This window comes from Falco rusticolus, chromosome 8 (genome assembly GCF_015220075.1).
Source record: "Falco rusticolus isolate bFalRus1 chromosome 8, bFalRus1.pri, whole genome shotgun sequence".
In the NCBI taxonomy this organism is placed as follows: Eukaryota; Metazoa; Chordata; class Aves; order Falconiformes; family Falconidae; genus Falco; species Falco rusticolus.
The window spans coordinates 8,524,005-8,541,542 of record NC_051194.1 but is presented as its reverse complement, the minus strand read 5'-3'; the positions used below and the strand labels follow the sequence as shown (position 1 = coordinate 8,541,542).

The following is a 17,538-nucleotide window of genomic DNA, read 5'->3' as shown; positions in this document are numbered from 1 at the left end:
ACACTGCCAGCAGCCAAAAACCTTAAAGAAGCACTAAGAAGTCCAAAAGTTCATCACTGTCATTGCATTAATTGTCCCTAATCCCTGGTATATGGGAAAACACTTGAAGGACCATCCTTCCCCACCAGGACAACACAGCCTGTGAAGTGAGACCAGGCAGAGCAGCACGAAGCAGGCAAGGACGGAGCAGAGAGAAGAATCCAGCCTCCCTAGGTTGGACACACATACATGCTAGGTGGTTTGTGTCCTTAAACCAGGCTCAGAGACACTGTTCTAACATTAACTCAACACAGCAGCCATGAACACACTCTAACTTTGCCTAGAAATGCAAAAAGAACAAAGGGGGGAAAAAAAGATATACACATATTTATTCCTTAGAGGTTTCCTACACAGAGGAAAGCCTGTGGCTGGCAGCTCAAAATACCACAAAATCCCATTACATCTTCACAAAACAAAAAAACCAAAAAAAACAAAAAAAAAAAACCCAAAAAACCCCCACATGAACAGGTTTCAGCCGTCTGGAAAACCCATTAGCTTTTGGCCTTGCAAGAAGGAAGATTTCAGTAATCAGTCTGTGAAACTGTCCACACTGAAAGTTAGCGTCACACTGCTTTTTGTTTTCTCCTTCTTTTATATATATCTCTCTATTATTTTCACCAAAAGTCCACATAGCAAGCATAGTCACACAGATAAGAACAATCAAATATATTCACTTGATTTAGCACTAATTACTTCACTGGGCCTTGCATAGGTGGTAAATGTTAAATACCGCACCTAAAGGCTCTGTAAGCAGAACAGCTTGTGAGATACCCACAACAGGAGTCAGGACAGCAGAGCCCTGCCCCGCATTTCTCAGTTCACATTCTCAGACCTTCTGCCTGTCTTGAACTCAGACGGGAAGGACAGAAGTGGACCTTCACAGCTCCTGTCCTCCTCAAGGCTAACTATGAAAAATCAGACTGCCAGCTGAAATGGCTGCTGAATAACTTATAGGCATAGAAATGGCTGATGCTGCAGTAGTTTGATCTGCAGGTAGCAGCCAGACCTAATTCTACTGCTTTATGGGATTTCTATCTCTGGAGACCACAGTTACAATTACTTTTTCATTTCTGCTCCTAAATTGTAACACAAAATAGTCATGAAGAAAATCAGTGCTGCGTTTCTGTGCATTAACTATAGCATCAGCTGAGTTGAGAAGTAGAAGTAACAATATAGGACTATATCAACATTGCAAGCTGAGTGCAGGAGCCTGGTCTCAGGTTGCAAAAGATGTGTTTTTGAAAGCTCCTATTTAGTACAACTTGCCAATGCTCATTGGAAGCAAATGTCTTTGGTAAGAAGTTGGCACGTTGCCTTAATATACTGCTATGCATGCGCAGAGAGTTTCTGATCAGAGTACCATCTGAATTCCTGCGCTGCTGGGTGGATCATAAATTACAGTATGGGCAGAAGCATGCACTTCCAGCTCTTGGCAAAGAAAAAGAAAAGCTTCCCTCACTCCCAACCACTTCCATTATGGGGTTGAGAGCACAGAAGCAGCAAGCTGGAAAATGCTGCTGCCAAGCAGTTGCCTGATCTAGATTGAAAGCACAGAGTAATAGAAACATGCAGTAATGCGGGAGGATGGGAAGTAATGGGAGGTGTGAACATGGAGGGGAAAACCACTTTGGTTGTGACAAAATGCAGTGACTGTGTACCATTCCCATCTCCCCGATACAAGAGGCATGGTGCAACATAATGAAATGAAATCTGTGGCCAGGATTCCTGCGAGCAGCAAGGCGCAGATGCTCCAGCCTGAACGCAAGATGCTTCTTCCACACTCTGATGGCATTCATCACACAGCTACAGAGGGAGGGAGGCAGGCCAGGGACCGCTCGTAGTCAGCATCATAGTAAGACAAAAGGCTACCAAAAGATAAAACAAGGAAACCCTCATAAGCTGTAATTTGTTTTGGCTCAGAACCTTCAAGAGGAAGAAAGGAAAAAAACCCAAACAGAAAACAAACATATGCCAGTTCGGTTGCCCAAACCTGTACAATTTTGCAGAAGAACCCTTCACATTCAGTAAGCCACTACTGACTTGGTGGTCAGTGTCCTAGCAGGCAACTGGTTTCCCTCTCACAGTCGAGGAACTCGGAGAGCTTATCACACAGCTCCTGAGATGCTCCTTGGACCTCCTTGGCTTTGGGCAGCCCCCTAAGGGCTAGAAACGCCTGGGCTGCCAGCAGGCTGCTGGTGCCACTGCCCAAGCCCAGAGACCCAGGACCAGCCCACAGCAGCAGAGCGAGACAGACACCAGCATCCCTGATAAAAAGACATTCATTTCAGTCTGCAGCTGCTGTAGGAGTGGGCACTGCTCCTATCTGCAACGAAACCAAGACTGAACTTACAGAAATGCCCCATGTACTAGAAATCCCACCATTTCAGTTAGTTTTGGTTCTAAAATTGTGTGATCGCCTCATTCTTCTTTGATCAGATACGCGGAGAAAACTGCCAACAAACTACTAATTACTTTCATTATCCCACCACTTCAGATTTTTACATGCAGTTTCAGGAGCCCTGGATTGAATGTTCAGGTACGTTCCCAAATTAACAGTTAAGTGGTATCAGATCAGCCTTCAAGTCACAAAAGTGGGCATATAGATGTCCTCGTTAATCAGAAAAGGCAGACAAGACATTTTTCCAGTAAAAAGACAGTATTTCCCTTGGAGGAGTCTCAGCCCTTTACTGACAGAAAGCATGAATTATACAAAATAACTATACATTTTAGATGCAATAAATCAGATCAAATATTAAATTGGAAGACACCACTTCTCTCTTCAGTTTTTCCCAGACCACAAATCAATGAAGGCTGGGACACGCTCTCAGGAAGCCTTGCTATACTTTTGCCATGTTCTCAGACAGTTCTTCAGGCACCAGCTATTGATGACTGTCAGGGTGAGGACAGGAGCCGGCTGGACCCTTATCCGACCCAGCACAGTCATCCTTGTATTTGGGTGTCACACAGCTTAAGGTGCAGCTTGCACCCTTTGCCTAGATATGATAATATTGTGAGTATTTGCAACTTGAGATGGGGCAAAAAGACTTATCTAGAAGCTGAATGGCATATTTGCAAGCAAGTATTACAGTATAGTAGATATTCAAATTAGTATTAGTTTGTCTCATCAAAAAATTAATTACAACCTACCTAACTGCAATTAAAGAAATTAGTTGAGCATAGAAAAGATAAAATATTTGAAGAGTCTGGTGACTTAAATATAACTGAAACCATATCTCCTTGTTAAAAATATTACATTTCTTTTCTTTTTACTGCTAGTGTGACCATAAAGAAAGCAAAACACTGTATGTGTGTGCATCTATGCAGGCACATACAGCACACTCAGATTTATGTAACATGTTCATATATAGTCTCGTAACTTCCCTTTTACCCAACTAAACTTGGGTAAACATGTTCAATTAATACAGAAGAGCTCTCTACGGGTAGAGCCAGAAGAAAGGCTGTGAAACAGGCAAGGGAAAACACTTTTTTATTGCGAAGTATTTAACAAGGTCAACCTCCTCTGTAAGCGCAGGGAAAAAGATCCCACAGCAGACTCTGAACACAGCAGGGATTATACCAATTCATTAGCAGGTATACCTTCTAATTACAGCCTTGGACATTAGTCCTCGTACAGCTGAGCAGGCAGCAACTGCTGCATTTTGCCATATCCTCAGGATCAAGCTCCCTGTTTTCTACTGAGCTTCAGGACAGCGTGGCTCAATGCAATCCCACCACACCAGCCTCAGCCAAAAGCAAAGGTACTCGGTTATCTCAAAGGATGCTCCTGACTCCTCACAGCTCAAGTCCCAAGAGAAGCTGGCTTCTACATTTTATAGGATTTGTTCCTCTGCTCCTGCCACGTCAAAGAAGCTGTAGGATCAACAACTCATCCTGTCAGCTCCATCTCTGGTAAAGATTTCACATTAATTTAGTGTAAAGGTGACACTGGTGAATGAGGGAATAAAACGAGACTTTGAATCCCTCCTTCCAGAAGGCTAATGGTAAAAAATTGGTAGCAATGCAACTTTGGCATCTTTCCAGCTATAACACTTAGAGCATTGCCCACAGCCGTGTCCCAGACGTACTTTATCATTCACAGTGGCTCAGTACAAAACATAAATAAAACCGAAGTCGCCAGCACTACTGGCACTCAGCTGTTTTGAGGCTTTTTTTTTTTTTTTTCTCCTTCCCCTGCCAACAAAACAAATAGTGAAATCACAGAACTGCAGTTCAAGTGATAACACTCATGATTAGGAACTTTGGTGGAGGCCGGTAGTATGGTGGAGTTCCTTGGGAAATTAACTCAATTAAAGAATGCAGGCAATAATAAATTTAAAAACACGTTGACTGAGATGAATATAATGGAATACTGAGATATTGCTGAAGATCAGCATTGGTCTTTGTCCTCCAACTGCAAACTAGGGGTATCCAGGAAAAAAGTAGTAAGAGCAGTGCCTTGATGTATGAACTATTCCCATCATAGTACTATTAATGTTACGTTATGAGGTTCAAAAGAACGATTAATATCTTGCTGGGTTAGAAACCCCTAAGACACCGCAGAAGTTGTGCTGCTGTTTCATGCAAGTAAATAATTCCTGAAAATTAAATCCAAGAAATGCAGTGGAAATTCCATTTTGAAATAAAATGTGCCTGCTGAAGAAATGAGCTTGCATTAATGAAGGCTTCTTCTCAAGTTCAAAAGCTTTAAGTTGCAGGCTACTATCTGTCTAGTGCTAACACTGCATTATACTATTAAGTCTTTTTTATTATTATTACTCCTACTACTACTACAGTCTGGTTACACTATAAAATAAGATCTCTTGAGCTCCTTAAGAGTCAGATGTTTACATCTGCCCTTGTACTGAAGCTCTTTCATTTGATGATTGTTTCTTCTGTCAGTTCCATTGAAAGCAACGATAAAGTTATAGCAATGCATAAGTCCTTGTCAAAAAATGCTTTCAAAGGGTTGGAAGTACATTTATTGGGGGGTGGGGGGTGGGGGTGGGGAAGCAATGCTTAACTGACTTCCTGGATTTAGGAGAGAATGAGTAGCAAACAGCTTGCACTTAACTGGTCAGATCTTCAAAATAATTGAGTAATGAAAGAAACCCAGGGCTCCCAACAGGGGCTGACAGGTTTGTATCAGAGGCAGCCATATGATACAACCTCTGCTGATGTAACAATACCTAACTGGATTTCCTCCAGCTTAAAATGGGAATCTAACTAGAAAATAATCACATCACTCATCTTAGTATCACAGTTCAACGTGAAAGTAAGGCTTCCAGTTGAGTGTGGTGTAACTAGCTCCATCAGGTCTATTCATAGCAAATTTGAAGCATGTTTCTCCAGCCCAAAGTGCACTGTTATCAGCAGTAACTTGCTCCCCAGCTTGCTAAAACCCTTCACTTCCAAATTTAGAATGGCAGAGTCCTTCATTCATTAGTAAGACAAAATCAGTGCCTTTCTTTTCCCTTATTCGTTTTCCTTATCCCCTTTTACACTGAGGCAGGGACAGACTTTTTGCAAAAGCTGGGACACAGACCTCCTTTCCAGCCTGCCCTCTCCTCCTGTGCCTCACATAACCACATGCCTCTGTCAGGGTCTTACCAGGGTGAGGGCTCCACTCTACAACCACAGCATGGTAGAGGAGGGATGTGCTGCAAAATCCCAGCTGACCCAAAAGACACAAAATTTCTCAATGTATGCAACAATGCAGAATAAATTATGTTAACCAGGAAAAACACATTATTTATGAATCCGTTCCAAGATAAACTTCTACGCATACAAAATGAGTGCACTGAGACTCTCCTGGGATATATTTTCTATGTTCTGTAATTAAGATACATTCCAGGATGAAGAACACTTTTGTTACTAGAAGGTTCAAATGCCTTTGGATCTCTTTACCACAGCTGATAACACATAAGTGGATCATATTACAGGATCAGGACATGAAAGCATAAGCTTTATATAAACATACTGTACTTCTCTTTCTCTGTAGCAAAGGTATTAACTTGACCACTATTAACTCTAATCTCATTTGAACTCAGTACATTTCTGTTTTAGCACCCAAAACTGACTTCTCTGTATTTTCTTCAGACATGCTTTCACCTTCCTTTTTCTTTTTTCTTTTTTTTTTGTTTTGTTTGGTTTTGGTTTTGGTTTTGTTTTCGATTATTTTATTTTGGTTCAGGGACTCTCGCTTTTCAGATGAAATTTCCCAACAGTTCTGGCACTGGCCTCCGTCTGCTCTCACCAGAATCAGTGAGCTTTATTACCGGCCTGCATTAAGCCTGGTCATAAGAAACAACTGCTTTTGCCGTCCTAATCTGTCTCTCTTCAAGATACTCTGCTTTGTGTTACTGCCATTTCTAACCCGTTTTCTGTTGGAAAATGAGTAAGTAAATGCATATCTCCATCTACTGCTAAATGTCATTGCTAAGCAAACCTTTCGTCCTTGCTGAAGTTGCTTATCTCTAAAGTTATTTATTTAACTCTGGAACGTTATTGTTTATCTCTGTGGAACATATTGGGATAAGCTGGTATACCAAATGTTAGAGAAAACACGAGTATATTGGATTCTGTGGCACCTGGAGGACACGTGGCTGTCAGTCAGTTGTCAAGCCAGAATCTGAGCAGGGTTTTCCATTATAAATTCAGATTATTATTCTCAGTGTTTTGATTTTAAAAGCCACACATAGTGTCAAACTCTGATGCATTTCCTGAGAGTCTAAAATGTGATTCTCCTTCGATGTTTTAAGCCAAGTTTAATAATAGTTATATCATTATTATAATAGTTATATTATTATATATATTCCTAATAGTTATATTAGGATATACAATTGGTTCCAGGCACTTTTCAAGCTTTTCAAAGTTTTGCCAGATAAATTTGTTGTAAACAATGTGCTGTCACTCTGGCAGTCCCACCCCTTTGCTGTTACACCCTCCCAACCCAGGGAGAAGGTGAGAGCCAACAAAGTCCATGGATACACACAAAGGCAGCCTGATAGGTACACTAGATTCACTGGCACTTGAAAGAAACACCAACCTCACCTCTGAAATGCAGCTTTTCCCATGTGGATCCTAAATTTGAAGAAAAATAAATTGCACTCGAGCTGGAAACCAGCATAGAAGCCTGGTAAATAGTTGGAGCCTGTTAAGTGCTTTAATTTCAGCGCTGGTACAGTAAGAAGAGCCGGGATGATCCCCAAGCAGGGCATGGAGAGGGCTGGCAGGGCATCAGGGAGGACCCTAAGGGCTGGGTGAGCACACCAAAGAGCCAAGAAGAGGCCAGAGCAGACCTGGAGCTGCCGGAGGATGCCAGAGATTTCTAGAAGCGTCAGAAGTTTGGAGAAAGTTGATGCAAGTTAAAAAGGACCACAAAGAAAGAGGAGCACTTGCAAGCCCTGCAATTTGAGTCAGCCTTCTGGTACACAGCCACCAACACATCCAGAGCTGCAAATCAAACCTCCCTTAACGTCTTCTCCCCTTCCCAAGCACACACACTGCTCCAGTCTATGCTTTCTGGACCAGGCCATCTAGTCTCACATGCTGAACTACAGAAAAACTTTTAACAATGACTTCAAAGCAACGAGCAATCCAGTACTGCTGCAGAAGGCATCCCTGCCTTAGACTCCATGTGAGAAAGATCTTGAGGTCACCCATGTCAACCCTTCCTGCTGTCTGCTCTCAGAGAGAGAAGGTCAGTTTGGTGACTTGCTGGAAATGTCCATCTACCTGAAATACTCTGATCCACCCATAAAACAAGGCAGTGCCAGGCTGCTTCAGTCGGTAAAGGCTGGCTTCCTTGGTGTGCTGTAAATCCTGGCAAAGAGAGCAGAAATATGGCACCCGGCAGGCTGCACGGCAAAGCCAGCCTGCACAGCCAGGGTCTGCGCTGCCTTCGGTCTCGTTTGGTGCTCAGTAGTCTCAGAGCAATCTTTTGATTTGTGCAGGAAACCCAAGCAGCTAAAAGTAGGCTATCAAATGTAAGGGAGTTTAGAATAACCTTGTTACGAAATAGGCTGAATTCTCTTCAGACACAGCTCAGGATGGCTGACTCCGTCTGAAGTCCACAATTAGTAGACCCCAGCCAGAAATACACCACTAAGCCCAGGTAGAGCCTGGCATGAGATGAAAAGACTCATCGAGCCACCATCGGCAAAGAAACCATGCAATGCACCTGGATCCACCTAAATCTGGACACGGCCAAAGTATAATGAAATACAGATGAAAACTATTTGTAACAGAGCAGCTCTGGAGACAGAAATTGGCCTTATCACTGACAAAACATCTCGCCTTCTACAGACATATGCTTACAAGATCCAGCCTGTGCCACCGGGTGGCTGGATCCCCTCTCTTCCACCCACACTTGACCATGCCAGCAAGCAACTGCGTTCAATTAAAATCTCTTTGGAACTATGATCCCATAGAAATTGTGCACAAGAGTTTTCAGTGTGCTTTGCCTCTTATTAAAGCCCTTCTAAACCCCTAAATAATAATGCCATCAAAACCATACTGCAGTTCTGCATGCATCTAAGTCAATTAGCACAAAGTCATCTCAACGGTAATTTTTTTTTTCATTCTGCTCATCCTTAAACAATTGGATACTGCAAAAAAGCCTACAGCTATCTATCTGCATAGCACCGCGAACATTTTGAGCACCACTAAAATAAAGTTCATTGACCTGAATTTCTCACTGGTGTAACTACGCTAACTTCAGTGGGCTTTTGCCAGTGATAAATTTGCCCACTGGGTTCTGGGACACTAAAAGACTATGAAATCACAGCTTGCAGAAATGTCAATGAACAGGTTTGGATTTGGGAAGCCTGCGCATCAAGAAACTCCTCTCATTACAAATCTGCAAACCTTTGGCAGTTTGAAAAATACTGCTCTTTGAAACATTTTGAAGAGCTATAAATAGACTGCTCAGCCTGCGATAAATCATAATCTGTGGCGGCTGCAAGTCTAGAAATGTCTATAGCTCTGGGTTTCCAGTGGGGGCTTTCAGGATTTCTCTGACTAGAGACAAACAGACTTCAAGTTTTCACGTGTGTGTGAGTGTGTATGTCTGTATGTTACAGTCACTCTGGGTTCTTCCCATTTCTAATGAAAACTAGTATTTTTAAGTGTCACACACTGACACCATTCCAAGAAACTGATATGCTGTGTGAAATTGAAAAGCCCAAGTTCACGCCATCCAATTTCCCTGAAGCTTGTAAGTTTCAGAAACCATATGGCTTCAGACACCCCTTAACTGTCCCTCACAAGCAAATTCAGAAATCTTGGGTGCAACCTCCTGAACTCTTGAGCCAACCTGAAGTTAAAGCCACATGCTCTGCTCCTCTGAACAGCTGCTCGAAAGGCTGAATTTCACCAGCTACGACCTGCGTTCGGATTAGAAATAGTTACGTATTCCTACTAACTCATCTGTTCTTATAGAGAGAAGCATTACTGCTCTGGCTGTTCACTAAGCTCGAAGGATGACGTAGGAAGATGGCACATGCACGTCATAAAAACTATGAAGCAGTAAGCAGAGGGGAAAAAATATACGATCAAATTCTCACCTGGTGTAAGCCAGCCTGGAGTTTAAGTTCATGACTACAGAGTAATTTTTTATCTTTTCGGATCCCTACCATGCACTGTGGTTTTCCAATCAATCCAACAAAGAAATGTGACAACCACTACGCAGCGATACCCATTTTCCAGTGGACATTACCATTACACACGGGCAATTATCCTAGGGCCAGAGACTGATAGGAAGTATACTCTCCCCTTTCTATTTCCCTGTAGAAGGACAACAAAAAAGTAGTTAAAGTATATATTAATGGTTCCTCAAATAGTATACTTGATTACATATGCTGCAGAATATTTTCCTTCACGTTTTTGTAATGAATCTGACCATGAAAAATAAATTTACGTCTACAGTTTGCATCATTATAAACTCAAATCATTTGATGTGGAAAACCTACAGTTTAATTGCTTGATTTAGATTTGGCTGGTAAAATGCATACTGAAACATTACTCTTTTAATTATGTTAATTTATAACTGAAAAGCTAAATTTACAAAGGCAATAACATTAATTATTTACTTGCCCATTAAAGCTGAATATTTATTGCCAAGCTAATTGGCTTCATAAGTCTGCCAAAAAATTAAAAACGAGTTTATGAACTGATTTATACAGGAATGATACTGCTGTATCTCTCAGCAGGTTGTGTGGTTTTAATGGATTGCTCTGAGATACATTTCTTTCATTTATAGTCTGTTACATATAGTATTTTCAAAAGATTTTATTTTTTTCCTCTGGATAAAGATGCCTGTTGTGACTCAGAGCAAGCTCGTTTACTGTTCTGCACCCAAAATCCTTTCTGCAGTGTGATGAACTTTCACTGGTCTGTAGTAATTCATGAACATTGCATCTTGCCTGGTCATTTAAATGCTCACTGAATGTAAGACTACACCGGGTTAAATCAAACCAGAAAAGGAAACCACAGTATCTCAAAGTAATCCAGCTCAGCACCAGAATAGCAGGGCTGTTAAGAAACAACACCTAGTAGTGAGGAGCCTCCACCCTCGCTGATATTTTAGTTTCATTTCCATATGCAAGATAACTAATATATTCAATATTTATTTATGCATGCATCCTTAAAATAATACAATTAGGTTACTAATGCTTACAGAACAATTTTAGTGTTACGTTAATGTATGATGAAAGGCTAATTTTGATTGCTGTCTAGACTGAAATTCTAATTCCACTTGGCAATGTCTCTCAACTCCAGTACAAAGCAGATACCTTCTCTTCCTCCCTATGCTCCTTAAATACGTGACTTGCCCAGAGGGTAACTGGATTACTAATGAGCTGCAGCGGCATGGCCATCAGCCCGAGACAGGGCGGGCTGCCGTGATATTCGTTTTTGCTCATGCTTCTGTGAAAGTCCTCTTTGACTGAAGCCTACTAGTCATCGGTCCGCAGAGCGCACAAGATAAACCGAATAAAAGAGCCAACCCTGAGACAGCACTCACAAGATGGTAACTAGTAAATTCAATATTTCTTTACTCAGGTGTTCTCAAAACAGGATGATTAGGTCTAAGATTACAGTCTGAACTTCCAACCATGGCGTAACTGTATTACAAGGGAAGAACAGAAGTGTCCAAGAAAGAGAGGCAGTAGGTCAGTGGATTTGGCACCTTTCTTTGGTGAGAAGGAATGGGTCAAATCACAGTTTGAAACTTTGCTGCCCTTAATTTTTTCCTGCAACTCCTCTACTGCTATCTGCAGGGCAGCAGCGGAGCCAGCGACATGAACGTGTGAACCTCTGTCTTGGGGAAAAATCACCTGGCTTCAACCATCAGTATCTCACACTGCCCGAGAGGCTGGACTCATGACATACCGTTGTTTTGGTTTTTGGTTTTAACTATAAAAGGGATAAAGGGGAATTAAAAAACAAAATCAAAAACAAACCGCCAACAAAAAACCAAACACCAAACCCAAAACTTCTAATTGAAAATTGAAAATCTGGGGCTTCTTTGCCCATGTGGTAGCTTCCATCACAGTAACGCAGACCTGAGCCAGCATCATGAGCCCATCCACCTTTTATCTGCCTTTTCTAAAATTACGCAGGAATTGGTCCTTACGCCAACTGAGAGCAGACATGCTAGTATCTCTCAGTGCCAATTTTCTCCAAACACAAAAGCGACACAGCTCAGTGTAACACAGCACCGTGTGGGTACAAGGCACACAAGTGGCAAGAGCCAGAAGAATTTGTTCACACCCAAACCCAACTTGTGATGTTGAAGACACATGCTTTTTGGCAGTTTAACTCAGTGCCCCCCAAAACAGAAATATCACACAGGGTGATAATTCAGGTGAGTACGTTAAATCAGATTGAAACTAGAGCTATTATTCCATACACACACATCTAAAAGAGCATGGACGTGACGTGGGTGAAGGCTATCCCACCCTCAGATCCCCATGTGGCCACCTGCATGGAGCTTCTCTTTATCTTTTTGCAAGAGCGTAGGCTTTGCATCTTTTCTAGTACAACCTGATCAAAAGGCTGCTGTCATCACTGCAAGACTTCCTATTAAATTTTGGACTTTCAATGAGAACTGTGGAATTTGTCCTACTGCCTATTGTGCTTGGGGCTACAACAAACTTAAGCACATTAAATAGTCACGGAAGTAACCATATCCATTGCTTTGCGCAATCATAAATCTAGGAGTTTGGTGCAACACGCTTCTCCGTGGGCTTTTATTGATAGCCCGGACAGATCTGAAAGCGATCTCTATGGTGACATTCACTGAAATACAATGACCCAACTTTGAAAGTTTTGCCTCAGAAACGTTTGAGTTGTCTAAATTACACCCGCAGCTCCTCCCTCCCAACAAAGCACCGCCCAATGAGAAAACAGCAAGGAATCACTAAGCAGGGCAGAGGAGGAAATGTTTCTACCTTCAAAAACTTGTTACTTTAAAAAAAATAAATATACAATTAGACAAAAACTCAGTGTCAGAAATATTAATTATTCAGAAAGTTAAGTCCATACAAAACTCATTTATTTGTGCAACGCTTCACTGAAATTCCAGATTTTTTTGAAAACTTTGTTAACTACAACGTAAGATATAGTTCTTAGAAAAAAAAATATTTCAAACTAAACCCCAAGCCTTTCATTTAAAAAGCTACAGAAGACGCTAATTTCAATGAACTCGGGAAGTCTTGTGCTGGTCTGGTTCTGTTTCAGCCCAGTGTTTGCTGCACCTGGCCTCTCCCTCACTGTTATTAAGGTATTAATGATTTGGCACTGACCGGTGCCAACACATCAGACTGCAAAATCCAGATCAGGTCTGGCATGAAGCAGCAGATAAAGACCTGGTACGAGGCAGTCCCGGTAAACAAGGATAATGCTGCATGACAGACAACTAGCAGAGGGGAGGATGGCAAACAGAAGATAATTGTCAAGCATGTGGTATTTCTAGCAACAATCAACCAAAATGCCTGAGACATCAATTTCAAGCCACTTAATCCTCTTAATGACATGCTACGGCATTTGTTTATGATTACGGTTTCACTTTGTTTTCTATAGAAGATTCCCCTCAGACTCTTGCATTCAATGTGCTTTGTAAATAGGTCTGCGAGTACACTGAGTATTAGGTTAGAGTTTAGTTATCACAGTGCTAAATTATTCCAGCTGGGTCATTATTAATTCTCCTAATTTTACTATCATTCACTGTCATTACAACAACGCAGCACCCTATGGATACAGTTATTACGGAGCATAAATCCAGTGCTTGCATAAGATGCTGGAATGCCTACTCTGCAATCTTTATGCAAAAGTCTGAGCAATGTTTAAAAAGAATTATCTTTAAGACAACTTCGTAAAGGCTTACCTCTAGACTCCCATCCTCCACTCACATATTACATTTTCGTATGATGTTAGGTAAGTTTTCTGTATGTGATACTCCACTGCAGTACAGGCTATTGCCCAAGGCAAAATTCCTTCTTAGTAAATACACTGGGGAAAGGGATGGTGAAGAGAGAGCAAAGAAAAGTATAAAGTATGCTGCTGTGTACAGCATTTTCCATTAAGAGAAAGTATTTATAAAAATAGACATTTAAAAATATCTTAATGCATATTCTCCTCCCCCTTCACAGAATTTATGCTGCTGCATGTATCTTTTTCTAACAGAAGCATATGTTTCATTGGGTCTTGATTCAGAAAAGCAATTCATTCAGGGAAGAGCTTTTAGCACCTGCTTAAAACCTGTCAGAGAAAAGTTAAGCAGATGCTTCAGTGTTTTCCTAAATCAGGCCCATAACTGGATTTATGCACGCATAAATCCCTCCACGTCGTGCCTCCACGCATACAGATTTTGAAATTTTGGTTCTGTTATCAAGGCAACTCTCTACCTATTTGCACACCTTTGAGCCTGGTAACAAGAGGCTGTAACTCCGTTTTAAGCAGCTGCTCTGAAATAGTCCCAAATGTGCCAGTACTGCTCCCTCCAGCCTCCCCAGGTCACCTCCCTTCTTCAGCAAAGTTGCAGCATCTTCTGAGTACAGCACACCACAGACTAATACTAGTAGTACTGGTGCTGGTTTTCTTACGCCCCTCTAGGGTTGCCTACATCCTTTGTGAACACTGTGTCATCACAGCAGCTCTTGTGGCCACCCATCAGTTTGGGGGTCCACAGTGCAATCCCCAGAGCCCTCCTGAAGCAATGGTCCCTGCACAGCAATTCCTTATTCTGCATGTGTGTGATTGTTTTTTTTCTTTTTAACGATTAAAAGGCTCATCCACACTTGGGAAATGTATTTTCTGGTCCGTCATCCAAGGAACTGATGAAAATTATTAAGGCAGATGCTTCTCACATCCCAGGGCCAAAATGTCCAACAACACTCGAGTTAAACATTAATAAACTGTTCTTAAGACTTGGTTAAAGCCAGATGTGTAGCCATTAGCAGTTACTGGCCAGTGAATTCCTTGCTACCTGGGAACGTGCACCTCTGCTAAAAGCTTCTACCAATCCACTAATCAAAATGTTTGAAAGCTAAAGGTTTGAGGCGAGCTTTTTCTCAGATATGAGAACATGGTGCTCAGGAGAGCAACAGACTCCTAGCTACAGACAAAGTGCTGCTGCTTTCCTCTCTTTTGGATTATTCACCCAAATCAGAGAAGGAAATTAGGTCAGTCTGGGCTCAATAAAGCATGTTAGAAATTACTTGCTGCTCACAGGTATGTGCAAGTTCAGTAATTTGCTCTGTATCTTTTTGGGTATTTACAAACCTCTGTGTCCCTTGTACCGTCCTCTGTGATGACAGGCACTACGTTTGCCTGTTGGTGGACTTCTGACAATTGCCCTGTTCTCCATAAGCTTCTGAGAGTCGTCGTAAATAATTTGGTGGGTACATTTCAGAAGGCCACACTGACCCAAATATATCATGCTTATCTAAATACTCCTTATCTTGTTCTTGCCTTTGCTCGTAACCTCTTGTTACAGGGAACACTGTTACAGATCTGACACAATTATTAACCTTCCGTGAAGAGCAGTGCAAAATAACGGCAGGCGGTATTTCTGCCTTCTCTGCCTAGGCCATTTATTTGCTTCCCTTTCTTACTGATGGACTTCTGCCTTCTTACTTCCAGGGCTTTTGTAAGTCATTTCATAACCCTTTATAGCTGTAGCTGGCTTTGCCTCTCCATCCTTCTCATTTCAGCCTACGTAGCTGCACAACCGGTATTCTTAGCCATGCAACTTTTGCTTGCTGGGTTTGTACCGTTTCACATTAGTGAAAAGCTCCCCATGTAGCCATGCCAGTTCCTTATGACTTTTTTTTTTTTTTTTTTTTTTTTTTAGTAAGACTGATACTAGATGTACTGACTTCAGAAGGGGCTTGGCTACAAGCTCTGGATGCAGAGGAGCTCTGGAAGCCACAACAGTCCCCCCCGTACGCACTGCTCCAGCACACAAGACATACCCTACCATGCCATCTCCCTCCCACCCAGCAGTGCACAGCTGGACTGAACACCACGGGGGGAAGAGTCGGACAAAAAGCCTCTCGATTTTTCACTCCTTACCCCCCCTCACCACATGCAGTGATTAGAAGGGATACAGCGAACAGCCACATTTCCAGGCAGTTACTGTGTGAATAGAGGACAGGATGAAGCTCTCCTAGACCCACAGCCCCTGTGTCCTCGACTCACAGCCAACGACATACCCCCCACATACTGCTGAAGACTAAACTCTCCAGCTACACCAGCATTAGCTGACTCTAGGCTGAATCTCAAGAACCAGTCTGAGTTGGGTAGGAGCTTGCCAGCTTCCTTAGTCCGAGTTAAATGTATTTGCTCAAATCATCACTGCAATCTCCTTCACAAAAGATTTTCAAATTCAACGAACATAGTCTAAAAATAACTGCTTTCTTTCTTGGACTGTAGTCACTCAACAGAGCCAAGAACTGGCAATTTATTTCGTGTACAGCTAAACTGATTGAAATGCTGTAAGTTGCACTGATTAGCAAAGCTCTGGATTTAAATCTTGAATGGAATTCTAGAGAAACACATTCAGATAATTTAATAAAAAAAAATCTGAGTAGCAGATACACAATATATATATACATGCATTAGTGCACTATGGCTAGGTAAAAGGTTTGAATGTGCCCTGAATGTGCCTTGAAAGCAAGGTATTAAAGAAATGGGGCACAAACTGGGAGAACTAAATATCTTCTAGATCATCCTTGGATTTCAGGGGCCAGACTACCCCTGCCCTGCACTAGAGGTAGCCTTAGACATCGTGCAAACCACGGCACCCAAGAGGCACTGAGAATCTTGAATTTATCCCTATAAAGGGCTACAGATGAATGATGCAAAGAGATGTGACCCTCACCTGGAAGAGCTCACAGCAAGGCTGGTGCTGTCTGGGCAGCGGGAAAAAGGGGCCCACAGTGGAAAGAACTAATCAGAGGTCTTGTTTCTTTGCTATGCTACTCCCCCAGAATTATCTAGTCTTTGTGCAGTAGACTCCCCAAATGTCTCAGCTCTACAGCACTGCTTTAATTAACAAGTTTGCACAAAGCATCTTCAATATGAAAGTGCGAGGTTTTCTTTCTCCCAACATTTTGCATTCCAGTTTATGTTCCAAACAAGCTCAAATGCTCAATCCCTTTTTTAATTCATCACCCTCTGCCCAAACCCGACCCGCTCAGACACCTCAAAAGGAAGCTACACGACATATCCTACACTTCTGGCCACCAACGTATCTGTGCCCTAAGCTGCCTTCCCATAGCTCACTGATCAGCATAAGTTATTTTCCTCACCGAGAGCAATACCCTTGTAAAAATATCCCACAACCAATTCCAATCAAAACGCCACCTGCCCACCACCTATCCTGCCTTCACAGCTTCTCTCTTGAATATTCTGATGGCACCACTTCTTCTTCAATACCTTTTGGATTTTTTACACCTTGGTCACGACCCCTCTTACTCTCTTCTATTCTAACGAATATAAACATAATTTTCTTAACCTCTCCTCCTAGTTTATAGCCCCTGAGGCCCTATATCATCCTTGTTAAGACTGTATCTGTAATTAGGGTGTCTAAAAAGATCAAAAGAAATGACGAGAAGGTGCCTGCTTAATACAAATTGTTACATGAATAACCAACATCTCCCCCCGCCCCCCCCCCCCCAGACTTGCCCTTCCCATTCTAGCCCGAGCGCCCAGTGTCAGAGGGTGAAGTGGCTGCTGATTTCTGCACATCAAGTGGTTTAGCCAGGACAGCCTTTGAAGCCGCAGAGCGCGCCACTCCTCCCAGGCGCATACTGCAATATTCAGCCTTCTGGTATTTGTACTACACATACAGGCACATGCATTTATATTCTCTGCTGATCACTGAAAATTCACACCTGCCCATGTTATGTATCAGACAAACTGCCCTCCATCTGTCCATACACAGGCACACATACAAGTTCATATATATAAACACAGATGGCAGACTGTTCCCTGCAT

At 42.1% G+C, this 17,538-nt stretch overlaps 1 protein-coding gene across 1 annotated transcript in view; it reads right to left on the bottom strand.

Moving 5' to 3' along the window:
• The window catches only part of SGCD (sarcoglycan delta), a 344,369-nt gene that overhangs the window by 215,659 nt on the left and 111,172 nt on the right, over positions 1–17,538 (bottom strand). The gene's annotated exons all lie outside the window — the stretch shown is intronic.